The sequence below is a fragment of the Ovis canadensis genome, chromosome 19, assembly GCF_042477335.2.
Source record: "Ovis canadensis isolate MfBH-ARS-UI-01 breed Bighorn chromosome 19, ARS-UI_OviCan_v2, whole genome shotgun sequence".
Lineage (NCBI taxonomy): Eukaryota > Metazoa > Chordata > Mammalia > Artiodactyla > Bovidae > Ovis > Ovis canadensis.
The window spans coordinates 59,927,906-59,954,580 of record NC_091263.1 but is presented as its reverse complement, the minus strand read 5'-3'; the positions used below and the strand labels follow the sequence as shown (position 1 = coordinate 59,954,580).

The window sequence follows — 26,675 nt, the reverse complement described above, 5'->3', positions numbered from 1 at the left end:
CATGCCAATGCTCATGTGACATACATGAGCTCCTCCAATCTTCAAAAACACACCGGGCACATATTTTTAATATCTTCTGGCTAATTTTACTACCATGTCATCTCCTACATGTTTTATGTGTTTATTACCTGTGCTGTGCTCAACCCCATTAGAATCTCCATTCCACAGGGTGTTCTGATTTCAGCCTGTTTCATCTACTGCTATGTCCCTAATAGTGTATGGCACATGGTAAATGCCCAACAAATATTGATTGAATCACTAAATGGACACTCAGTGGGACTCAATAACTTGCCTGAGGTCAGAGTTTGGAATTGAGTCCTCTGTCATGTGTACCCAATTCCACACGAACACCCCAACTCTGGGCTCATGGCCATTTGAATGATGGAAGAGTCCCACTAGGAGGCAGAGAGCTGGGGCAGTATAAGGAAGATACCACTTGGCAGTGCATTTCACAGGAATAATGGCACCCTTTGACCATGGCTATCCTGGAAATATTGCTGCTTCACAACAACAACAACAACAACAACAAAAAGGATTAGCCAAGAGACAGCAGCTATATCCTCAGATTTGTTGTTGTTCAGTTGCCCAGTTATGTCCAACTCTTTGTGACTCCATGGACTGCAGCATGCCAGGCCTCCCCCCGATTTAGGAAAACCTCTCCTCATATTTAGGAAACCATGAAACAAATGGTCCTGGTGGGATTACGTTGCAGTAGACTGTCCACAATCACTCTCCACTACTTCCCTCCTAGCCTTCAGCCCCTGCCTCATTCAGATGGGTATGATTTGACTCAACAAATGCTGACCCAGGGCTACGCTGTGTCACCGGCTGGTGGAAACTGGGGAAGATGCAGCCCAGTTCTTAACTGACAGTCTACTACCAGGAGCAAGGCAGCGGCAGATCTAGACTTAAGATGGAGCAACGTAAAGGTGATAAAACAACATACAGCAGGGGTACAGAGGAAGGAAGGCTTGGTTACCTGAAGGCTGCGTCAGGAAAGATTTCTGAGAGGAGGGGGCTCAAGAAGGGGGCACTACCCGAAGGAGGACAAAATCCCAAAGTCATCACAGAGCTGAAGTAAGGTAATTATGGACTCCTGGAGTTCAAAGCAAAACTGAGAGACAGTAGCACTTCAGCCTACTAGTTCTCATCTGGCGTAACTAAGGGGTGTCTCTGCCCACCGGGGACTTTTGAAAGTGTCTGGGGACATCTGTCACAACTAGGGGGTGCTACTGACATCTAGTGGGTAGAGGCCAGGAATGCTGCTAAGCATTCTACAATACACAATACAGTTGTGTCCCCCACCCCCTACCCCCGCCAACAAAGAATTATTCAGGCCAAAATGCCAATAGTGGCAAAGTTGAGGAAGCCTGGCTTACAGTGAAGAACCGAAGCTTTGAAGGCAAACAGACGTAGCTTAGAGTTCCCGCGATGCTCCCTGCGCCTGCGCGCAGTCGCTTAGTCGTGTCATACTCTTTGCGACTCCATGGAATGCAGCCGCCAGGCTTCTCTGTCTGCGGAATTTTCCAGGCAAGAATACTGGAGCTGGTTTACCACTTCCTTCTGCAGGCAATCTTCCTGACACAGGGGCTGAACCCATGTCTCGTGTCTCCTGCACTGGCAGGCTGGGAAGCCCAACAGCTCTCCCCCTAAGTATCCCAAACGATTAAATGTAATAATGAAGATGAAATATCCTCACTGAGCTTCAGTGTGTTTATTTGTTAAGTGGGAAATGCCAGTAGCATCTACCTCACAGTGGCCACTCCTTCATTCAGCAGATATGACTAAAGGGCCTCCTATGTACCAAGCACTATGCTAGATCCCAGGATACTAGAGTGGATAAAATGAATGCAATCCCCATCTTCATAAAACTAATCACAAAAATCAGGCACAGAAGTGAGTAGTAATAATGAAGAGGACAGCAAGGAGATCAAACCAGTCAATCCTAAGGGAAATCAACCCTGAATACACATTGGAAGGACTGATGCTGAAGCTAAAGCTCCAATACTTTGATCACCTGAAGCAAAGAGTTGACTCATTGGAAAAGATCCTGATGCTAGAAAAGATTGAAGGCAGGAGGAGAAGGGGACAACAGAGGATGAGATGAGAAGGGGACAACAGAGGATGAGATGGTTGGATGGTATCACTGATTCAATGGACATGAGCTTGGGGCAAACTCTGGGAGACAGTGAGGGACAGGTCTGCTGCAATCCATGGAATTTCAGAGTCAGACATGACTTAGCAAGTGCACAACAAGAGATACTACTGGAGAGATGTGTTAAGGGTGAAAGAAATTCTAAGAAGGAAATTACTCTAGACAAGAGGATCAAAGAAGGCTTGATCAAAGAGGATCAAGAATGACCCCTGCACATGAGGCATTTGGAAGTAAGACTGACATCGGGCTGGAGGGAACCCATGCTGTAGCAGTAAGGGGTCCAGAGTTAAACTCTCAGCAGTCATTCAAAAATGGAAGGTTTACAGAAAACCTACCAAATAATCTAATTCAGCTTGCTGAATGCCTGTCGGTGTTCTCCTGGAAAACCTTCTCTCGGTAGACAGCTGGTCTCCTCAATAATGGTAGAGAGCACACAAATGGGGCAATGAAAGGGCAAATGAACCCTGGGTGCTGCCAGAGGTGGGCCATGCTGGCTGAAGATGGCCTCAGGAATTTTATGTAAGATGAAGAGAGAGTTCTTATAAACATCTGAAACCACAAGTTCATTGGTGGTATGTATTATTTCTGGCTTCCTCTACAGATGTTTTTGTTGCGGAAGTTTGAGGTGAATGTGTCCTAGGAACATCTCTTTCCAAAAAGAATTTCAAATAAAATTATGATAATCCTTTTTACATTCACAATCCATTTACATCTGCAGCTATATTTTAGGCTACTTGACCTTCATTAGAAATTAACCATAGCCAACTCCAAATAATCCCCAGACCATGACAAAATAGAGAGAAATCAGCCTGAAGCATGGGGAGAAGTGGGTGGGGTAGCACTGCCAAGATGTCTGAGCTGAAAGGGATTTACAAAGTACCAGCTTAGTCTGATTATCCCATTTCACCTGTGCCAAAACTGAGGCCCAAAGGGGTTAACCTTTCAAGGTCTCAAAACTAAGTTAAAAACAACATGACTGTATGGTTTGGGGTGGGAAAACTATGGATTTTACTATTTGCTTGCTTGAAATTAGGGAGGAAAATGCAATTCTACTGTTCATTTTCCCTTTTGTTTTCTATTTTGGAAGGATCCAGAGGTAAATGTGGATACCTGATATTTTCAATAATTTTTTATGACCAAATCACAAATGCTTATGAAACATGGAGCTAATAAAACCTGCAGAATTTTGACTGATTTCTTACCATCATTCAGTTTTCGAGAGAAAAAATGGTTTAAGTAAGATATTTACATGTGTTCCTGTCAAATAATGACAGCTGTGTCTGTCAATACAGTCTCTCTGTTTTGTGTTTTTTTTTTGCCCCTACTAAATTCTGTGGTCTTTGGAAATAAGATATGGGAAGGAGATACTGACTGCTAGTTATGTCTGAATTGAGATGCTACAGAATCTTCATGAGCACAATTCACTGTTCTGTTTTCAATTTTCCCGTATCTTTGCATAGGTTCTTCTTTATCTTCCAAACCATCCCATGCCACACCCTAAACACAGAGAAAGAAATATTCCAACACAGCTCCCTGTAGCTGCCACTCATTATGGAGCTGCAAGTCTTGGAAGCAGTTATTCCCTGTCTTTCTCAGACTGGCACTGACACTCAAGGAGTCAGGAAGGCCCTGGACCGCAAATTCAATGAGCTCTCACTTCTTTGCAAAGACATGTTATTGATTTTCACTTAAGCCGTGTATTTTACAATACTTCTAGCAAATATATGCGTGTGTGTGTGTGTGTGTGTGTATGCATATATATATATATATATATATATATATATTTGTTAAATTTGATAGCCTGGTATTTGGAAAGATATGATTAGATTACAATCTAATATCTGGGAGCTGACACCATGACCACTTGTCTATCTACACAATAAAATATAAAGTTCTATATGTTGCTTGGCATTTATGCCTCAAATCACAGAGGTTTTATGGAAAGGCAGAATCTGAAACAATGTGCTGGCCAAATTTTTGACCACCCAAACTGCAGGGGAAACACACATACACACCTTTTCTACACATTTTCAGACACATCAACTATTTTACAATCAAGGACGTTTCAGGTTGAGGAGAACCTGAGCTAACTCTTGAGCCTAGTGCCAAAGGGACTAGAAAGGTTTCCACAGAAAGACCAAAGATGTTTTTCACAGTGAATAACACATAATGACAAGGTTTTAAGCAGATAAATCCTTTTCCTCACAAAATATGTAACTCATGGACATGTCTGCAAATCATCGGGCAACTACTGTACTTTCAAAAACCATCTCAATGGTCTTTCATTCATGCCCGTTTTTATATTCTGACATTTCGGACAAGTGTAAATATTTTGGCCCTTTTTTCTCTTTTTTCCCTTCTCTTTTCTTCTTTTTCATTACACACAGTTTATATGCTAGAAGAAAACTCAGAAGATAAAGGTAAGGAAAAGGAAAATAACAATCTGTTATCTCACCCACTAAAAAACAATTTTCCCACCCTGGTAAGTATTGCTCTAAATATTTCTGTGTCTTTCTCTCGTGCACTCTGTTTTTCCCTCCCTATCCTTTACATAAACAACATACAGACATACTCATCCTAAAATGAATGCATGCTATGCATATTAACTTGACTTTTCACTCACTGATAAGTGTAGAGTAACTTTTAATAAAAATAAAGGCCTATCTGTATTATCCCTTTCAATGGTTATACTGTATCCACTGAGTGTGTAGAAACATGGATGTGTACAAACACACCATTATTTACTTAATCAGCCTCCACTGTTGGACAAATGGGATGTTTACTTTCCCTGTCTATTATGAAGGATTCTTTAATAGATGTGGACATCCATGTACCTAGATCCTTACATATCTGCCCAGCTGACAGTCTAAGAGCATGTGACACCAAAGAATATAAATATGTTAAGGCTTTAGAAGCTGACAATTCTTGCGTTAGTATGGGTACTGTTCAGAGCTGTTCAGCAGGACTCTGTGATATGGAAATGTTCCATAGCTGCACTATTTGATACAGTAGCCACTAACCACATGTAGCTACTGAGCATCTGAAATGTCAAGATGGCAAGTGACTTTTAATTTTCTTTAATTTTAATTAAAAAAAAAAAACATATGTGGCTATCAACTACCACACAACAGCAGAAATGCTAGATCATCACCATAGTATTAACTGTTCAGAGTGAATTTAGCATGTCAACCATGTCTCTTCCTAGTGAATATCATCCATAATTGTGACATTAAAGAACTGTTGGACTTATAGTCCTTTGGACTATAAAGAAATCCGTGAAAGAAACTGAAGTTGCTCAGTCGTGTACGACTCTCTGCGATCCCAATGACTGTAGCCTACCAGGCTTCTCCGTCAATGGCATTTTCCAGGCAAAAGTACTAGAATGGGCTGCCTTTTCCTTCTCCAGGGGATCTTCCCAACCTGGGGATCAAACCCAGGTCTCCTGCATCGCAGGCAGATTTATTAACCTCTGAGCTATCAGGGAAGCCACCATAAAGAAAGCTGAGCACCAAAGAACTGGTGCTTTTGAACTGTGGTGTTGGAGAAGACTCTTGAGAGTCCCCTGGACTGCAAGGAGATCTAACCAGTCAATCCTCAAGGAAATCAATCCTGAATATTCATTGGAAGGACAGATGCTGAAGCTGAAACTCCAATACTTTGGCCACCTGATGGGAAGAACCGACTCATTTGAAAAGACCCTGATGCTGGGAAAGATTGAAGGCAGGAGAAGAGGTGGGTGACAGAGGGTAAGATGGTTGGATGGTATCACCCACTTGATGGACATGAGTTTGAGCAAGCTCCAGGAGTTGGTGATGGACAGGGAAGCCCGGCGTGCTACAGTCCATGGGGGCGCAAAGAGTTGGACATGACTGAGCAACTAAACTGACTGAAAGAACACTGTCTTTCCTATCAGAGAGTTTTTATGTACAATCCCCTTGAGTGATTTTTACATCTTCTAAGAAAGAAGGGTAATCATTATTTTTTTCTGCACTTCATATATCAAGAAAACTGGCATTGAGAGATGTAAAAACGAATCACCCACTAAGTTAGAAGAGGAAAATGGGACCAGAATCCATATCTTCCACTCTTCTTCCATTGTTCTTTGCTCACAGAATTGGTTTACATCACTGAACTTCACACAGATGCAGTACTGCCAAAGCCACAAGATTGACTTTGTGCCTCCCACCCTTTGCCTATGATGTTCCCATTGCCCAGGACCCTGGTCTAGTTTCTTCTCCTTTGCCCACCTACCTTCTCTTTATTGCCCAGAAATCAGCTTGGATATCACCCTACTTTCTAGAGGAACGCCTCCCAGCAGGCATCTACAAGGGCTGGGTTATATACACCTTTCATAAACTCCTACAACATTCTGTCCTCACCACAGGCAAAATACTCTTCCTTGCACATCATAATTATTTGTTTCTTTATCTGAAACCAGAAGCTTTGCAAAGGCAGGAACCACATCATGGTTTTATACCTCAAGGCCATCAGTAACTAGCAAAGTACCTCCTCATATGTAGTGGGCCTCAATAAAAATGTCCTGAATCAATAAGTAATGTAATGTAAAGCAAATAAAATCAAATTACAAACAGCTTAACTATTCATATATATGTGATTGAACCTTTTCTAAAAAGCCTGGTAAGAGCAAACACAAAATCCATGTGTTAGGAGGGGTGAAAATTCATACAGATAGGAAGTTATAATTCAATTGTTTATGTAAGTAGCATGTATGTGTGCACATATAAGTGTGTATGTGTCTTTCATACTGCAGAGACCAGTGAGGATAGTATGTCATGAATCAAATATCAAGGCTAAAACAATTTTAAAACCTGAAGTCCATTAAAAAAAAAACAACAACAACAAATACCAGGCACTCTGTTACACATCTCCAGTTCAGTTCAGTTGCTCAGTCGTGTCCGACTCGTTGAGACCCCATGGACTGCAGCATGCCAGGCTTCCCTGTCCATCACTAACTCCTGGCGTTTACTCAAACTCATGTCCATTGAGTTGGTGATACCATCCAATCTACTCATCATCTGTCATTCCCTTCTCCTCTCGCCTTCCATCTTTCCCACCATCAGGGTCTTTTCAACTGAGTCAGTTCTTCACATCAGGTGGCTAAAGTATTGGAGTTTTAGCTTCAGCATCAGTCCTTCCAATGAATATTCAGGACTGATTTCCTTTAGGATAGACTGGTTAGATCTCCTTGCAGTCCAAGGGACTCTCAGGAGTCCTCTCCATCAGCACAGTTCAAAAGCACCAGTTCTTCGGTGCTCAGCTTTATTTACGGTCCATCTGTCACATCCATACATGACCACTGGAAAAACCACAGCTTTGACTAGATGGACCTTTGTTGGCAAAGTAACGTCTCTGCTTTTTAATATGCTGTGTAGGTTGGTCACAACTTTTCTTCCAAGGAGCAAGCATCTTTTAATTTCTTGGCTGCAGTCACCATCTGCAGTGATTTTGAAGCCCCCCAAAATAAAGTCTGTCACTGTTTCCACTGTTGCCCCATCTATTTGCCATGAACTGATGGGGCTGGATGCCATGATCTTCGTTTTCTGAATGTTGAGTTTTAAGCCAAATTTTTCACTCTCCTCTTTCACTTTTACCAGGAGGCTCTTTAGTTCTTCTTTGCTTTCTGCCATAAGGGTGGTGTCATCTGCATATCTGAGGTTATTGATATTTCTCCCGGCAATCTTGATTCCAGCTCATGCTTCATCCAGCCCAGCATTTCTCACAATGTACTCTGCATATAAGTTAAATAAGCAGGGTGAAAATATACAGCCTTGACCTACTCCTTTCCTGATTTGGAACCAGTCTGTTGTTCCATGTCCACTTCTAACTGTTGCTTCTTGACCTGCATACAGATCTCTCAAGGGGCAGGTCAGCTGGTCTAGGTATTCCCATCTCTTGAAGAATTTTCCACCTTTTGTTGTGATCCACACAGTCAAAGGCTTTGGTACAGTCAATAAAGCAGAAGTACATTTTTTTTTTGGAACTCTTTTGCTTTTTCGATCATCCATCAGATGTTGGCAATTTGATCTCTGGTTCCTCCGCCTTTTCTAAATCCAGCTTGAACATCTGGAAGTTCATCATTCATGTTTTGTGGAAGCCTGGCTTGGAGAATTTTGAGCATTACTAGCCTGCGAGATGAGTGAATCTGAGCATTCTTTGGCATTGCCTTTCTTTGGGACTGGAATGAAAACGGACCTTTTCTAGTCCTGTGGCCACTGCTGAGTTTTCCAACTTTCCTGGCATATTCGGTGCAGCACTTTCACAGCATCATCTTTTAAGATTTGAAATAGCTCAGCTGGAATTCCATCACCTCCACTAGCTTTGTTGGTAGTGATGCTTCCTAAGGCCCTCTTGATTTAGCATTCCAGGATGTCTGGCTCTAGGTGAGTGATCACACCATCATGATTATCTGGGTTGTGAAGATCTTTTTTGTACAGTTCTTCTGTGTATGCTGCCACCTCTTCTTAATATCTTTTGCTTCTGTTAGATCCATGCCATTTCTGTCCTTTATTGTGCCCATCTTTGCATGAAATGTTCCCTTGGTATCTCTAATTTTCTTGAAGAGATCTCTAGTCTTTCCCATTCTATTGTTTTCCTCTGTTTCTTTGCACTGATCACGAGGAAGGCTTTCTTATCTCTCCCTGCTATTCTTTGGAACTCTGCATTCAAATGGGTATATCTTTCCTTTTCTCCTTTGCCTTTCACTTCTCTTCTTTTCTCAGCTATTTGTAAGGCCTCCTCAGGCAACCATTTTGCCTTATTGCATTTCTTTTTCTTGGGGATGGTCTTGACCCCTGCCCTCCTGCACAATGTCATGGACCTCTGTCCATAGTTCTTCAGGCACTCTGTCTAGCAGATCTAATCGCTTGAATCTATTTCTCACTTCCGCTGTATAATCATAAGGGATTTGATTTAGGTCATACCTGAATGGTCTAGCGGTTTTCCCTACTTTCTTCAATTTAAGTCTGAATTTGGCAAGAAGGAGTTCATGATCTGATCCACAGTCAGCTCCCGGTCTTGTTTTTGCTGACTGTATAGAGCTTCTTGATCTTTGGCTGCAAAGAATATAATCTCTCTGATTTCAGCGTAGACCATCTGGTGATGTCCATGTGTAGAGACTTCTCTTGTGTTGTTGAAAGAGGGTGTTTGCTATGACCAGTGCGTTCTCTTGGCAAAACTCTATTAGCCTCTGCCCTGCTTCATTCTGTACTCCAAGGCCAAATTTGCCTGTTACTCAGGTGTTTCCCTGGTAGCTCAGATGGTAAAGTGTCTGCCTACAATGTGGGAGACCCGGGTTTGATCTCTGGGTTGGGAAGATCCCCTGGAGAAGGAAATGGCAACCCATTCCAGTATTCATGCCTGGAAAAATCCCATGGACCAAGGAGCCTGGTGGGCTACAGCCCATGGGGTCACAAAGAGTAGGACATGACTGAGTCACTTCACTTTTTCTAGGTGTTTCTTGACTTCCTGCTTTTGCATTCCAGTCCCCTATAATGAAAAGGACATCGTTTTGGGGTGTTAGTTCTACAAGGTCTTGTAGGTCTTCATAGAACCATTCAACTTCAGCTTCTTCAGCATTACTGGTCAGGGCATAGACTTGGATTACTGTGATATTGAATGGTTTGCCTTGGAAACGAACAGAGATCATTCTGTCATTTTTGAGATTGCATCCAAGTACTGCATTTTGGACTCTTTTGTTGACCATGATGGCTACTCCATTTCTTCTAAGGGATCCTTGCCCACAGTAGTAGATTGATACAGTAGTAGATAGAATGGTCATCTGAACAGCTTGGGACGAGGCTCCCGGGCGTCGCCTTCGGCGGCCCCACGCGCGGGACCATGTGGCGGCTGCTGAGTGGTGCTCGCGCCCCCCTCCTGCGAGCGACCCTGTCAGATTCGTGGGCAGTGCCGCCCGCCCGTGCCTGCCTGAAGACGCTGCTCCCGGTGCCAACGTTTGAAGATGTCTCCATTCCTGAAAAGCCCAAGCTGAGATTTGTTGAAAGGGCACCGCTTGTGCCAAAAGTGAGAAGAGAGCCTAAAAACCTGCGTGACATACGAGGTCCTTCCACTGAAGCCACTGAGTTCACAGAAGGCAGCTTTGCAATCTTGGCACTGGGTGGCGGTTACCTCCATTGGGGGCATTTTGAAATGATGCACCTGACAATCAACCACTTCATGGACCCCAAGAACATGTTTGCCTTATGGCGAGTACCAGCCCCGTTCAAGGCCATCACCCGCAAGAGTATGGGGCAGCGCATGGGGGGCGGCAAGGGTGCCATCGACCACTATGTGACTCCTGTGAAGGCGGGCCGCCTCATAGTCGAGGTGGGTGGGCGCTGCGAATTCCAGGAGGTACAAGGCATCCTTAACCAAGTTGCCCACAAGTTGCCTTTCCCTGCCAAGGCCGTGAGCCGTGAGACTCTAGAGAAGATGCAGAAAGACCAAGAGGCGCGAGAACGGAACAACCAGAACCCCTGGACCTTTGAGCGCATCACCACCGCCAACATGCTGGGGATACGGAAGGTGCTGAGCCCCTACGACCTGACCCACCGGGGGCGGTACTGGGGCAAGTTCTACATGCCTGAGCGTGTGTAGTGAGGCTCAGGAGTGGGAATCCACGCCTTCGCGCCCCTAAGCCAGTCCTTCGGGTCTTTGGGTACCTCTGATGTCATAACCGAGGAGCAGCATATGAACAGACGCTCTGAAAAACTGTACATCACCTGTCAGAGTCTTTTAAATGCATTATATTAAAGTGTGAGCATCAGCTCAAAAAAAAAAAAAAGAATGGTCATCTGAGTTAAATTCACCCATTCCCATCCATTTTAGTTCACTGATTCCTAGAATGTCGATGTTCACTCTTGCCATCTCCTGTTTGACCACTTCCAATTTGCCTTGATTCATGGACCTGACATTCCAGGTTTCTATGCAATATTGCTCTTCACAGCATCAGACTTTATTTCCATCACCAGTCATATTCACTGCTGGGTGCTGTTTTTGCTTTGGCTCCATCTCTTCAGTCTTTCTGGAGTTAGTTCCCTGCTGGTCTCCAGTTGCATATTGGGCGCCTACAGACCTGGGGAGTTCATCTTTCAGCATCCTATCTTTTTGCCTTTTCATACTGCTTGCCTTCTCATGCTGTTATGCATCTTACACCTTCTCATTTAAATTCCCACAACACTCCAAAGAGGTAAGAACTTTCTTTATCCCCATTTTACAGATCAAGAAACTGAGCCACAGATAAAACAAGTACCCAGCCAAAGTTCCGTGGCAAGTGAGTGTTAGGATTCATATAAAGACAGTGTGACTCTAGAGTCACAATCTTCTAAACCACTATGCCTGTGGCAACTTTCTCAAGCTATTCATTTAGTTACCCATGCCATTTCAAATCTTACTAGCCACAAGTGGCTATATAAATTGAAATTAAGCAAAACTTAAAATTCACTTGCACAGCTGTACTAGCCTCATTTCAAGAGCTCAAAAGGATACAGTGCTAGTGGTCACCATTCTGGAGACCATCAGAAAGTAACAAAACACCTTGTCAAATGCAGTAGGCCACAATAAAAACTTCCTAAATCAATGAGTAATGTAATGTTGATCACCGAAACCAAATTAAAACGTTTGACTATTCACATAATATGTGATAGACAATTTTCTAAAAAGCCTTTGCAGAACTTGTCATCACAGAAAATTCTATCAGACAGCCCTCATTTAGACAGCTGCAGAACCAGAAACATAGCTAGAGTGGCTCTTCCCCTGCTTCTGCCTTCTTTCCACTACTCCACAGAGCTTCCCAAACAGACTCCTGATGTTGATGCTGCTTACAGAATCTCAACTGCTCAGCAAGGGTCTTTGATATTTGTGCTGCACTGAACTGAAAGAACCCAGGGGCCCTGGGACTGTCTGACAAGGTGGCCAGCTTTCGATAATAGCCTTGTGCTCTGCACTGACCATTTTCCCTAACAAACGAGGAAGTAAAACTTACGGAACACAGAAATGTTCAGCATGTGTAAATAGTTACATAAGAGAAAATAAAAACTTGCTGCAACACCTTCAAAGAGTTGGCCTTATTATAAACACCAAATTTTTATCATTCCTTCAAAATTATTTCTCCTATTAAACTCAAGCTCCTCCATCAAAGCCACATTTGCTCGTTTAGTCAACCGCTCTCCTAGCCTTGGGCAACACACGCTTTTCCATTTCTTCTCATGTAACCCTCTTGGCTACTGTGAATGCTACAAAACCCACTTCAAAGCATGTGAGAGGCGGGAACAGGATCTGCAAGGCCAAGAAGAAAAGAATGTAGGGATGGGATAAGGTATGAATTTTGTAGAGGAAGATGAAAGCATTTATGGACATCTTTGCAAATGCAGCAGCATGAGAAAACTGCAGATGAAAAAGAATGAAAAACAAAAATAAAAGTGTATCTTTGCTATCACAAGCAAATGCCCTTTCCAGTAACCGGATTATTCAAGTGTCCTAAAATTCAGGAAGATGTACGTTAGGAAAATGCCTACTGGTTGTCAGACATGCATAATCAAACAATATCACGTCATGTCCATTTTTTTCTTTTTCATTTTTTTTGACAAGCCTGCAAGGTACACAAAGAAAATAATAGTGTGCTCATCTTGCAGGTGAGAAACCATGATAACTCAAGCTTGCAAATTATTGGGGATTTAGGATCAAACTAAGACTTCCTGCTGTCAAGTCTGAAAGAGTTTTTACTGTACTATGATGCACTTTTCTTTATTTTTATCTTCTGAAGCATGAATCAGATTCTCTACTCTTCCCTTTCAGTTTAATCCTGCAGTGGCCAGGGTTATGTAAAGAAGGCCTTTGAAATCCATACTTAGGGCATGAAATAACTAAGAAAACAGAAAAACTGGCTGATGTGGTCAAACTTGCTATAAAGTAGTTACATAGCATCTGACAAGTCGTAAGATATATGTGGGCTGGTAAATGTGGGCTACTTATTTACAAGCCTACATGAAAGCTGGATGAATATATGGTTTTACTCACCTTTCTCCATGTCCCACATGAGAGCATTTTTTCTGGCCCTCTCCTCTCCTTCAAACACACTAACATACAGTATAACCTGAAGCTCAGTGGACCCCATGCAATGACAGCAAGTCACCTAAATTAGGCATGATGATTGCCAAGAAGTGGGCTCTTCTCTTTTCCCACTCGTCCAGTTAAATACTTCTCATCCCTTAGGTCTATGTTTGGAGGTGCTACTCTGTCCAGAAGGTTCCCTCAACTCCTCAGCACTCCTGATCTTCCCACAGCAGTTGCCCATCTCGTCTCACCGGGAAGACCCACTTTCTTCTAACCCCTGTTCACTCTGCCTTTGCCACTTGACTGAGAACTCCTGGCAGGCAGATTCTACAAATACTGGGACTAGGTCTAACACAGTACTGGTCATCAGCAGTGTTTGCTGAACAACTATTTGTTGAAGTCAGGTTTCTTTGTTCATGACATGGATACACGAACAAACAAATGATCTAACACAAGTGGTTTTAGCTCCAACCAGGGTTTGAATACTGTGGAGATGTCCACTTAGAAATCTACTCAGACACCTGATCTCTTAGTGGAGTGTGGTAAGAATTGTGGCTTCCATAATATTTGTGCACTGATGTTATACCATGAATATTACTTGGCAAAAGGACTTTGTAGATGTAATCAAGGACACTGATAAGCTGACCATAAAATAGGCAGCTTATAATGGATTGTCATAGTGCATCTAATGTTGGCCTCTGGGCCCTTAAAAACAAAGAGGAAGTCAGAGAAATGTGGCAAAGTGGAAATCATTGAGATTTGAAACATCAGAACACTGCTGGCCACTACTGGCTTGAAGATGGAGGTGGCAGGGCCGGGGGTGGGGGGTGGTATGTGAAAAGCATGAGGAAGTTAGTTCTACCAAAACCCAGTGAGTTTGGGGGAGGAGCCTGAGTCCTTGATAAGCACTGCAGCCCTAACTGATAACCTGAATTTCAACCTAGTGAGACCCTGATTGGGAAAATCCAGCTCTGCTGTGCCAGAATTCTAAACAATAGAAACTGTGAGATAAAAAAGGTGTGATGTTTTCAGTGCTGCTGCATTTGTGGTGATTTGTTATGACAACAATAGAAAACTGATACAGGAGCTTTCTCCAGAAGCAACAGACCTCCAGGCAGAGTCTGACTCAGCAGGGGAGATGGTCACCAAAAACTGGTAAAGGAATGAGGAAGTGAGCCCACAGAGGGAAGAAAGCCAATACAAAACATACTCCCTAGCAGCTCATCACTGTGGGGAAGGGTCTGGTCCTGTTGGGAACCTCTGGGAATCTGAGAGAAAGAGCCTTGGTCATCGTCTCTGAGGGCTCAAATCCTCCTGCTCTCACCTGCTTGCAGGGATGTTACCTCTCCAGCGAGTCCAGCCTTTCTCTATCTCCTTCTTCCTTGCAGTCTCTTCTCAAGAAGAAGAAAGCAGTCTGATACATGGGTTCCTCAGAAAGCATCAGAGACTAAAATATGACCACTTGGGATTACTGTGCACCTTAAAGACGACTAACAGAGATGGGCATCATTTAACCTTCTCAACAGCAAACTTCAAAGGGAGGGATTCTAGGACTGTACCAATGGCAGAGGCTTTTCTAGTCTCCCTACTACATCTCCCTACAACCTCGCCTCCCCCTTACTCCCTACTATATCAGCTGTCAAGTCTTGTCGACTGTGAGCATTCACCAGTGGCATGCTTTGTGAATAAAGGCATGAGCCCGATCACAACCATGCTCTGAGTGGCCTTTCTGCACACCACCGTGCACATCTGTAACCACTCTGACTTCTCAAATGAAAGCCACATATAAATACAAAGCATTATACTTGTACACTAGTAATGATGGCAATAAATCCAAAGAACAAGAATGAAACCTAGTGCTCGTGGACATTCTGAGGATGTGGGAGATACACGGAGGAACTAGTTTCTCAGCAGAAGCATAACTGTACCTCTGTCAGATGCAACCTCACTCCCAGATAACTTCCCTTGTTTCAAGATAATAAAATCCTGCCTTCCTGAAATGAAACTCTGTGACTGCAAGGAGCTTTCTACCAAAAGAAGAAATTGGGTTGGTCAATGGACTGGTTCAAAATCAGGAAAAGAGTATGTCAAGTCTGTATATTGTCACCCTGGTCATTCAACTTATATGCAGAGTACATTATGCAAAATGCCAGGCTGGAGGAAGCTCAAGCTGGAATCAAGATTGCCGGGAGAAATATCAATAACCTCAGAAATGCAGATGACACCATCCTTATGGCAGAAAGCAAAGAGGAACTAAAGAGCCTCTTCATGAGGGTGAAACAGGAGAGTGAAAGAGTTTGCTAAAAATTTAACATTCAAAAAAACGAAGATCAAGGCATCCGGTCCCATCACTTCATGGCAAACAGATGGGGAAACAATAACAGACTTTATTTTCTTGGGCTCCAAAATCACTGAAGATGGTGACTGCAGCCAAGAAATTAAAAGACCCTTGATCCCTGGAAGAAAAGCTATGACCAACCTAGACAGCATATTAAAAAGCAGAGACATCACTTTGCTGACAATGGTCCATCTAATCAAAGCTACAGTTTTTCCAGTAGTCATGTATGAATGTGAGAATTGCACCGTGAAGAAAGCTAAGAGCCGAAAAATGATGCTTTTGAACTGTGGTGTTGGAGAAGACTCTTGCAAGTTCCTTGGATAGCCAGGAGATCAAACCACTTAATCCTAAAGGAAATCAATCCTAAATATTCATTGGAAGGACTGATGCTGAAGCTGTAATACTTTGGCCATCTCATGCCAAGAGCAGACTCATTGGAAAAGATCCTGATGCTGGGAAAGATTGAAGGCAGGAGGAAAAGGGGACGACAGAGGATGAGATGGTTGGATGATATGACCGATTCAATGGACATGACTTTAAGCAAACTCCAGGAGATAGTGAAGAACAGGGAAGCCTGGTGTGCTGCAGCCCATGGGGTTGAAAGAGTCAGACATGACTGAGTGACCGAATAACAACAACAAATAGAACATACTGTACCCCAAGCAAGCTGAATAGGCCTGGGGGTAATGCCTGAAGGCTGTCATGGGCCAGCAGAGGTGGCCAGGTGGAAATTCCTATACAAACCATGAAAGGAACCTGAAATATTTTCTGGTGGCTAGTATGTGTGGCAGTACAGAGGAAGTACTAGATGAGAGACCTACCTCTCCAGCTTGGAGGATTCCTCAGGATATTTATACTGGGGCTAAAGTCACATGTATCACTTAACACCAAAAGCTTCAACTCCCACTTCTCAAGGATACTATTTGTAGGATATGAGCGACTTCTACCCATGCCTATAATATGTGTGGTTTTCTATTTTCCAGGCCCTGGACATCATTTATGTACTATTCAAACCATCTTCTGCTATTAATATGATATTACCCCTATTTCACAGATGAGGAAAGTGAGGCTTTCAGAGGTTAGGTGGGTTGCCTAACTAAAGTCACAAAGAGCTCAGATGTGAACCCAGGTCTGACTTGCTACCCTGGTCGCTGCTTCAAACATCTCCCAGCTTTTGGTACTTCACACTCAGATGGGTGTCAAGAGCTCAGCCTCCCTGACAGTGCATGTGAGCATCCCTCTGCTCCTCCGAGTCCCAGTCTATGCCACAGCATTCTCAAATGGGCCCTTCTGGGAGTCATCCAAAGAGTAGGCAGTCCTCAGTTTAGCAAGTCCAACCAAATCCTTTTCATTCAAGAAAGCACTTCAGTTTGCAGATAAATGAGACCTATTGTGTCATAAGAATAACCCTGAATCTACTCTCATGCATTTAGACAAAAGTCAACCATTCCCAAACCTTGGTTGAGGCATGATGTGCAATGGTTAAGTCCTTGAGCTCAGAAGAACTTCTGAGTCCACCTCCTTGACTCCATAATTACTAGCCAAGTGGCTTGGGAAGCAAAGCAATAAAATTCTGAAACTCAGTTTCCCCATCTGTCAAGTAGACCATTATACAGTATCTGTTCATGGGTCTCTTGTAAGGATCTAATGAAATCATTCCCATATAGAGCTTTGCACTATGCCTGGAACATAACAAGTCCTTAGTAAACATTAGTCTCATCATAGTCATTATCATCTTATTATTTTCCAGTTTGTTATTAGTGGCAAACTTCCAGCTGATGAGGACACAGCAGCAACAGTCTCAAGAGCTGCCTTCCAGTTTTCTCTCTGGATAAAGCCCCAGACTTGGCCTCTCCTTGTTGACCTTTTGAGTCAGCCATTTGACTGCTTGTCACCGCCTCATTCACGGGGCACCACACTTCTGGGGGATCATAAGTAAGATTTAAGATCTGCATGATGGGACTGTCGAGTGGAATTCCTCTTTCTTTTTGGCATAACTGCCAAGGCCTTCGAGAGCTGCCCTGGAAAGAGACCATATTTTGAATGTTTCAAATCATTACGCTGACATTCATGAAACATACTCCATGTGCCAAGCTCCACACTCAGAGCTGGAGCCTCACAACTGAATCAATGTGGCCCCTGCCTTGGAGGAGAGCATGGGGAAGTGGCTTTCAAGTTACCAGCATAGAGCAGGATCTTGAGAGAGCAAATCCTAAAGATTAGAATGATAAAACATTTCTACCACCTTTTATGTCTAGATGAGTGCTGTAAATTTGAAAGTTTTTTTCTGGATCCAACATCGAACAATTCTTCAATGTCATGACATTGATTAAATTTCTACACAACACATATGACAACAGTACAATAACCTTTCTTCTTTCGAAGAAAATGACAGGAGACAGGAACTGATCTTTGGCTCAAATGGATCCAGGGTTAACCTCTGGTTGGCTACTTGTTTCTCATGTGACTTAGCAGGTGACCTAACCACCCAGGCCTTGTTCTTTTCATCTCCAAGATGAAATATCAAGACCACCAATTTCAGAGGGCTGCTGCATACATTAAGCGTGACAAGGCAGCTAAAGCACTTAGCACAGCGCCTGGTGTTCAAAAATTATTAGACATGCCTCTTATGATTAAAATGCTTCAAAATTCCCAATGTAGTTTTTTTTTTTGGAAAAAATTCAGCAAAGAAACTTCTACAGATTTAGAAAAGGAATAGTAGGTTTATATTTTTGAATAGAAAGCTTTCAATGCATACGACCTATCTCAGCAGTTCCACAGTGTCCCTGCTTCAGCTGGAGCACACAGGAAGGGAACAGTTTTCACAAAGGCAAGCGTATACTTCAAGGTTGGCACTGGTGCCAGACAATGTGGGTCACCCCATGGAAATTCAGTTTTCTGCATTAGCTTTTAATGGTCCTCCTCTGCTGGGCATTTGGGGCTATGGTTTGAAGTAAATGCACTCAAATAAACATCTTTTGGTGCCAGAACTGCCATGGGCACATACTTTTCTTTCGATGGTCCTGGGAAGTGGTTTGTTAAACTATTGTTCTCGATTAAAAACTCATGTGTTTGTTCAGTCCAATATGGGTCGCTGCTTTGAGTGAAAGATCCCCTTGACATGGCAAAACCTCTACTTGTGACAAGCCAGTGCCAAGTATGTCTTAACCAGATGCAGACCCGGGTTTGATTAGCAGCCACTGAATTCCTTGTAAAATCAGATAATGATGGTTTTTCCTCTCTCTGCTGAGCAAATATCCTCGGCTTTTAATCAAGTCTATATATGAAAACCTCTATATAAATAACTCCACACAGTACAATGGTTTTAAACCTATGGTTCATCTCAACTTTCCTGACCTCTGACTGTTTAATCTGAGAAGGACCTGTGCAGTACCAACTAAAAATAAAGAGACTACAATACTTATTTTGGCAGATACCATATAGATATAATAGAGGGACATGTGGTGAGTGGAAATTCCCTACCACACACACAGAGAAGAGAAAGGACAGGCTCTGGAGCCCATTTTTGTTTTCCCACTTGCGGGAAAGCATCTATTGGATAATGATGATATTAGGACTGCAAAGACACGTGCCGCTCTGGAACGCAGCACAGACTCTGTGGCTGTGCACAGAAACTTCCTTCTCTGCCCTCTGAGATGTTCAAAGGGTCCAATTGCAAACCTGGGAAACATGAGCCTTTTCAGAGGGGCTGGAGCCTGAGCTTGGGCTTCCTCTCCTTTCTTGTGGGCACAGTTTGGGTGTCTGCAGTTAATTATTTGCAGGTGCATTTCTGCTGCATGCAACGGAATGAGTTCCCGATTAGGGTCTTGCAGGTGTAATTAGCAATTTCCATCTCACTTTGAGGGGGCAAGTGGATAATTGTGCCCACAACGTGGCAACAGTTCCTGCCAAAGAGAATGCTCCATTGCAGATTGCTACCTGGGTATACAACTCCATGAAATAGAATGCTGGGCACTCAGGAATAAGCATCAGGTGTGCTATTGGGGTTTAGAAATGGAACCCCACATGGAGGATGGGGCTAGGAGTTCTCTGATTCCTCACATCCATAAATTAGTATGGAGCTAGAACAGAACCAAGGAACAAGAGCAACAGCGGGGTCCTCTGAGGTATAAGGGAGCAAAAGCGCTTGGCTGATGACACTGAGCAGTTCAAGGAAAACTAGCTCCAAGAGAGCTTTTTCTTGTCCTTTGTAGGACAAAAAAGCAAAGCAGTGAGAAGAATAAATCTCTGCTAACTTTGCAATGAACTTTACAGTTAAACTGTTTCCACATAAATCTCATGTGAGCTCACATAAAGCTACAATATTCAAAATTTTAATAACACTTACTGAGTGCTTATTGTGTTGGATATTATCCCAAGAGTGTGTTTGTGTGTGTGTAAGTGTGTGTGTGTGTACTCAGATAATTCTCTTAACAGACCACTTTAAAAAATTACTATACCCATTTTAAAGAAGACAGATTGAGGCAGAGAGAGATGAAGTAACATGCTTCAAGTGACCAGATCTCAAAGCTAGGCAGGCTAGCTTCAGGACACAAGCTAGCTTGCCACTAAAGATGAGAAAATTTTCAAATGAGATGATAGAGTCAGGTAGTCAAAGGTTTGCTCTGCAGGACCCAAGACCATTTATTTTTTCACTCATTTGGTCGTCCATTATTCATCCATTCAACAACTCAAAGAACACTTGTGAGTATGTACTGCCTTTTAACCACTCTGCTAGGCTCCTACTTAAAGGAGAAGGAGAGAGTCTTCCTGGCACTAGTGTCAAATAAATATTTTTTAAGTTTCCCTGGCTTTTTTTTTTTTTTAATGTGGAGAGTAAAAAGGGGGAGAGAGTTAAAAAGAAGGGAGGAAATAGAAAGTAAGCAAAGGAGAGAGGTAGAAAAGCAGTGAGAGACAGGAGGGCGAGAGCCAGAGAGAGAGGAGAAAATGGGGGGAAAGGAGTCCTTGGACATCAGTTTCTCTTCTGAAGATGAATTCCTTATAAGGGAATATAAGGAGAAGTCACACCAATCAAGCTGAAGGATTATACTGAGGAATGTTGAAGAGACCCTGTCCTACCTCCAGAGGCTTCTTTCTTACTTTAACGGCAAGGGCAGGTTTCAAAGTTAGCTCTCACACTGAAATCTAAAAACCAAAATGGACTCAGGCTCCCTGTGTAGCCCTCGGTGATCAACAAAGGGGCTAATTCTGACTACCTGCGTTCTGGATGGTCTATCCAATGCATATCAATGAGCTTGAAGAATTTCTGACGTAATGTGGCTCAGTGCTGATAAGGCAAACTCCACTGATGGATTCCCTTACTGACTACCCAACTGTATGCTGTCATTTCTACTGAAGCATGTCTTTTTTGTTTGCCACTTTATTAATTGAAGGATATTTGCTTTACAGAATTTTGTGGTTTTCTGTCATACATCAAGAATCAGCCATAGGTGCACCCATGTCCCCTTCCTCCCAAACCTTCCTTCCACGAAGCAAGGCTATGGTTTTTCCTGTGGTCATGTATGGATGTGAGAGTTGGACTGTGAAGAAGGCTGAGCACTGAAGAATGGATGCTTTTGAACTGTGGTGTTGGAGAAGACTCTTGAGAGTCCCTTGGACTGCAAGGAGATCCAACCAGTCCATTCTGAAGGAGATCAACCCTGGGATTTCTTTGGAAGGAATGATGCTAAAGCTGAAGCTCCAGTACTTTGGCCACCTCATGCGAAGAGTTGACTCATTGGAAAAGACTCTGATGCTGGGAGGGATTGGGGGCAGGAGGAGAAGGGGACAACTGAGGATGAGATGGCTGGATGGCATCACTGACTCGATGGACATGAGTCTGAGTGAACTCCGGGAGCTGGTGATGGACAGGGAGGCCTGGCGTGCTGCGATTCATGGGGTCGCAAAGAGTTGGACACGACTGAGCGACGGAACTGAACTGAACCTATTCCTGTGAGAAGGGTCTCAGACCAAAACAGAAGATTAGCAACAATGTTCCCTAAAGAATGGACAAAATTTGTGAGAGCTCCAGCTCTGAAAAAAATATCAACCATTGTTTCTCGATGAGCCTGATGGTCATGATAGCCAGAGTGGACCTGGTGTGCATGCTAACTTTTTCTCAGGGGCCATTATCTAAACCTCATGAGAAACCTAGGAACCTATGAACCTAATAACACCTAATACATATTGAGAGCTTCCATATGCCCCACACTGTGCAAAGCTCTTTAAGGAGACTATCTGATGATGGAGAATATCTCATAGTTACCCTTTGAAGTAGATACCGTAGACGGGGCCTTAGAGAAGCCCAGCATCTTGTCTGATATCACACAGCTGGCAAGTGGCAGGACAGAGACAAAATCTGTGCACTTGGATGCTTTCACACTTTGCTGCCAGTGTGCACATGGAGATGATTTGAAAATGATATTTCCTTTGATGTTTCTCAGGATCTCACTTAAAACCTCAAACATAGTTTCTTTTTCTGAGAGGACATTTCCACTGTAAAAGTCCACTTTTCTTTATTGGTTTCATCAAATAGCTGGGCATTTATTCTGCTGGCTTACCATAAAGTCATGCAAGAATACATTTTAGCTGCCCTTTCTAAAATCCCCTGAGATCTGAACTTGGCATAGTGCAGTCACTCAGGAGATGTTGAACTTGGCATAGAGACTGTCATCCAAAAATAATTTCCTTTTAAGATCCTCACTTATTCCACAAAGAATCTAAGGTCAACTAACACGTGGGTCTGTTCCTGAAATGTATGCTGTTATAACATGATCTTCAAGTTACTCCATTAGAGCCAAGATGTGTTATATCCCTTGAGTTAAATTATCCTGCCTTAAAATGAATTGCACAGAAGTGAAAGTAGGGGCTAAGTGCCCCTCTTAGTGAGCCAGTTTAATTGTTTTTCTCATCCTCACCACTGGCTCTTATCACCACATGGACTTTTCTTGACTTGCAGAAATTGTTAATAGCCATCATGCTGCCCAGAAATCTCCATGGCAAGCCCTTCCCTCCCTTGTCTCACTCACCAATCAGACATGGCTTTCCCAGTACCATCTTGGCTAAACTGATGAGGTCAGGTACTGTGCAATTCTATTCATTTCCATCTTAAAAGATGTGAAGGAGTCACTTGGCCTCTTTGTGCTGAGTTAGCAGACCAAAACTGGGTCCATTTTAATGAGACATTTTATGCCCATTGTAATCGAGCTGGCCTCATAAGAAAGCTGGTCATGGGCAGTCACCCATCTGAGTGATCTGAAGTGACCCCAAAGAGTTCACCATGACCCAGGGCCCTAAATTCCCATCATTCAAACTGGACCACACGTGATGCTCTTTGAAAACACCAATATCCTCCCAGAGGAAGCACAGGCTGCCTTCAGAGTAGGCAGCTCTGGTTTTGGTGGTCTAGTATCCCACACTTTGGCATGTGACCTCCTTCTCATGCCCTGATGTCCTCAGGCATGGGTCCCGCTCCTCCCTGCCTCTGGCTGGGCATTTTACCCGGCTGGGTATTTTACATTCACGGTGTGTGCCCCTCCTTCTCCTCACTCCTACAATAAATAACTGGTTCAGAGGTGGGTCAGAATCCAACTAGTACCCAGTAAGAGGCAAAGAGGATTTAGGGATGTTGTTACCCACTGCATGGAGAAAACCCACCTCTGCTAGGAGAGAAGGCCTCTCTATGGAGAGAAAAGGCTTGAGGGACAGCATGAGGGACAGGGGCCCTGATGGCTATTTGAGCACTTCCTTCATCCCGCTGGCTTCTCTCAGTTTTAAGGACCAACTAATTACCTTCTTAGCTCATTCTATTTTGCAATGAATTTTTGTCAACTGCACTGTACTAACTAGCAGATTGTTTCATAAATGCTCTGGAATTGATTTTATTCAGGTTAAAAAAGATCCAAGTGAAACAGACAAGTAACAGGGCGAATGTTGACAAGAGGGGAGCATATGGCAGATCTAAATGAGGCCTCCCACAGGCAAGCTTAACAATTCCGGTCCCAGGATCAGCAATAAGCCCAGAGGCAAATAGCAGGGAGGATGATCTCAGAATGGGACAGAAAAGGCAGAGTAGTACATAAAATAAAAAAAATAAACTCTTTTGGTACAGTTACTTTGAAAAATTGTTTTGCAGTATTTACTAAAACTGAAAACACACATACCGATGACCAAATAGTTCTATTCCCAATACTAACATGCAGGCATGCACTCACACAGAAAAGCATACTACAGATAACAGCACTATTTGTAATGGCCTCAAACTGGAAGCAGCATTAAATGCCCATCAAGAAAAGAATGGACAAATGAACCAGGAGATAGTGATTTAAGAAAATACTATATGACCAGAAAAATGAATTAACAGATACACTGGCTGCATAGAATATGGATGAATCTCGCAAACATAATGTAGAGTCCAAGAAACAGACACAAAGCAGTACATATGGCACAATCCCATTTAGATAAAGTTCAGTTGTCAGAACTAATCCATGGTGTTAGCTCTCTGGATAGGGATTAGCCTTGGGAGTGTAGTGCTTGGGAAGGTGTAATGGGCTGCTGCTGCTGGTCTTGCTCTACTTCACAATCTGGATGCAAGTTTCGCGAGTAAACTGAGTTTGTGTAAGATCCCTTAAGCTGTACACTTAGGATTTGTGTTCTTTCTGTATGTATGTTAGTGTTAAACATTATAAAAGCCACCCCCCCCCCTTTTTCACACCATTGCAGCTAATGGATTTCCTGTGGAAACAATTCTTCCATTTGGGGTTTTGAGCAATGTATATGGTTACTACCCTGGGCCTTCTCAGATCTACTTGTCTTGCTTTCTTCTTTCTGCCTTTCCTCACTCCCAAAAGGCTTGTGTTGAATGCTACACACATACGAGGCTCAGAGCTGTCCCTCATTCTGTAGGAACCCCTACCAATTGACTTTGCCGGTGCTCATCCACTTACCTCCCACAAAAGAAGAGCTTTGATAGAACTGGAAAAGGGACCTGATGATCTGCTCTACTGGAATTAAGAAGCTTCTATAGCTTATATATTATCAAATATTCCATATTTGAGTGGTCTAAATTCAAAAGAGGAAGCAAAAGTGGTAGCAGACACTATTTACTAAGCTTCTTTTATCTTCTTCCCAGCATGCAGCTAGGTTGCATCTTCCAGACCCCACTGCAATTAGGGAGCCATGTGACTGACTTTTAGTTAGTGAAGTGTGAGTGAAAATAATGTGCACCCTTTCCAGGACAACCCTTAAGCCCCTATTTATATTTGCTAGGGCTGCCATAGCACAGGCTGGGTGGCTTAGACAACAGAAATTTATTTTCTCACAGTCCTGAAGGCTAGAAGTTCAAGACCAAGATGTTGGCAGGTCTGGTTTCTTCTAAGGCCTCTCTCCTTGGCACATCCTCACTGTGTCTTCACATGGTCTTTTCACTATGCACACACATCTCTAATGTCTGTGCCCAAATTTCCTCTTTTATTTTTTTTCCCCTTAAGTAACTTTTTTAATTTGGACAAAGCTGGTAAGTGGTGATAGGGGATTCAGAATTCAAACACAGATCCTTCTCACAGCAGGGACATTATTGTTCTGGCCTCCCCTAGCTGCAATGAGCAGTCCTTTCCACTCAGTAGGACAATGGACATAGTGACCACAACCATTGATTCTGAAGATGTTGGTTTCACCAGATTAAGTCTGAGCAGTGTGCGCTGCAGCAAGTTAAGTAAGTGGTATTATACAGGTTTTGGAAGGAAGGAGGAGTGGATGGTGTTCAGTTCAGTTCAGTCACTCAGTTATGTCCGACTCTTTGAGACCCCATGAATTGCAGCACCAGGCCTCCCTGTCCATCACCATCTCCCGGAGTAAACTCAGACTCACATCCATCGAGTCAGTGATGCCATCCAGCCATCTCATCCTCAGTTGTCCCCTTCTCCTCCTGCCCCCAATCCCTCCCAGCATCAGAGTCTTTTCCAATGAGTCAACTCTTCGCATGAGGTGGCCAAAGTACTGGAGCTTCAGCTTTAGCATCATTCCTTCCAAAGAAATCCCAGGGTTGATCTCCTTCAGAATGGACTGGTTGGATCTCCTTGCAGTCCAAGGGACTCTCAAGAGTCTTCTCCAACACCACAGTTCAAAAGCATCCATTCTTCGGCGCTCAGCCTTCTTCACAGTCCAACTCTCACATCCATACATGACCACAGGAAAAACCATAGCCTTGACTAGATGGACCTTAGTCAGCAAAGTAATGTCTCTGCTTTTGAATATGCTATCTAGGTTGGTCTAACTTTTCTTCCAAGGAGTAAAGGGTGTTAAATAGGATGCTTCAAGTATTCTTTTCTTATAAAGGCAATAGTCATACTGAATTAGGTCCTGCTCTATAAGTCTCACTTCATAACCTCTCTAAAGGCCCTAACTTCAAATACAGCCACATTCTGAGGTACTCAAGTACCCCGTGTGAATCTTTGGTAGGGGAGGGCATGATTCTGACTATGCCACTATCCATGATTCTCTAGGCTCTCTCTCCATCCACCAGCTAGCCATCAACATCCAGATGATGTTCTAAGCCATAGACTGAAGACGGCCAAGCCTCCCTGGTGCTGGGTCCCAGAACAATTACGCGGGAGCTTAGATCCAACCCCAATTATGTTGGCTTCTGTAGTGGCTCAGATGGAAAAGAATCTGCCTGCAATACAGGAGACCCGGGTTCAATCTCTGGGTTGAGAAGATCCCCTGGAGAAGAGAATCAACCCACTCCAGTATTCTTGCCTAGAAAATTCCATGGACAGAGGCTATAGTCCCTGTGATCACAAAGAGTTGGACACGATTATGTAACCAACACTTTCATTTTCACTTAGATAGACCCTGTTAACTTAGATTCTGCTTGGATTTACATGAGGACAAAATAAACTCTATGAGCAAGAAACAAACTTCTGTATGTTTGAGCATTTATACTCAAACATAGGGGTCTAAGCGTGAAAGCATTAGTTGGCTCGAAGGAAGATGAAGAGCAAAGCATTTTCTGACATTTTGCCAAAAATCAGCCTGGGTGGAATGATTATTTATGTTGAGGATTCTGAGCCCTCTCAAAATACTTTATCATTTCTAGTATTATCACATGGTTTA

General features: G+C 43.2%; 1 protein-coding gene and 1 pseudogene across 1 annotated transcript in view; one reads left to right on the top strand and one right to left on the bottom strand.

Annotated features, from left to right (window-relative positions):
* Positions 1–26,675, bottom strand: part of ERC2 (ELKS/RAB6-interacting/CAST family member 2) — a 1,004,571-nt gene that overhangs the window by 301,334 nt on the left and 676,562 nt on the right. The gene's annotated exons all lie outside the window — the stretch shown is intronic.
* On the top strand, positions 9,493–10,949 carry LOC138424923 (large ribosomal subunit protein uL16m pseudogene; annotated as a pseudogene).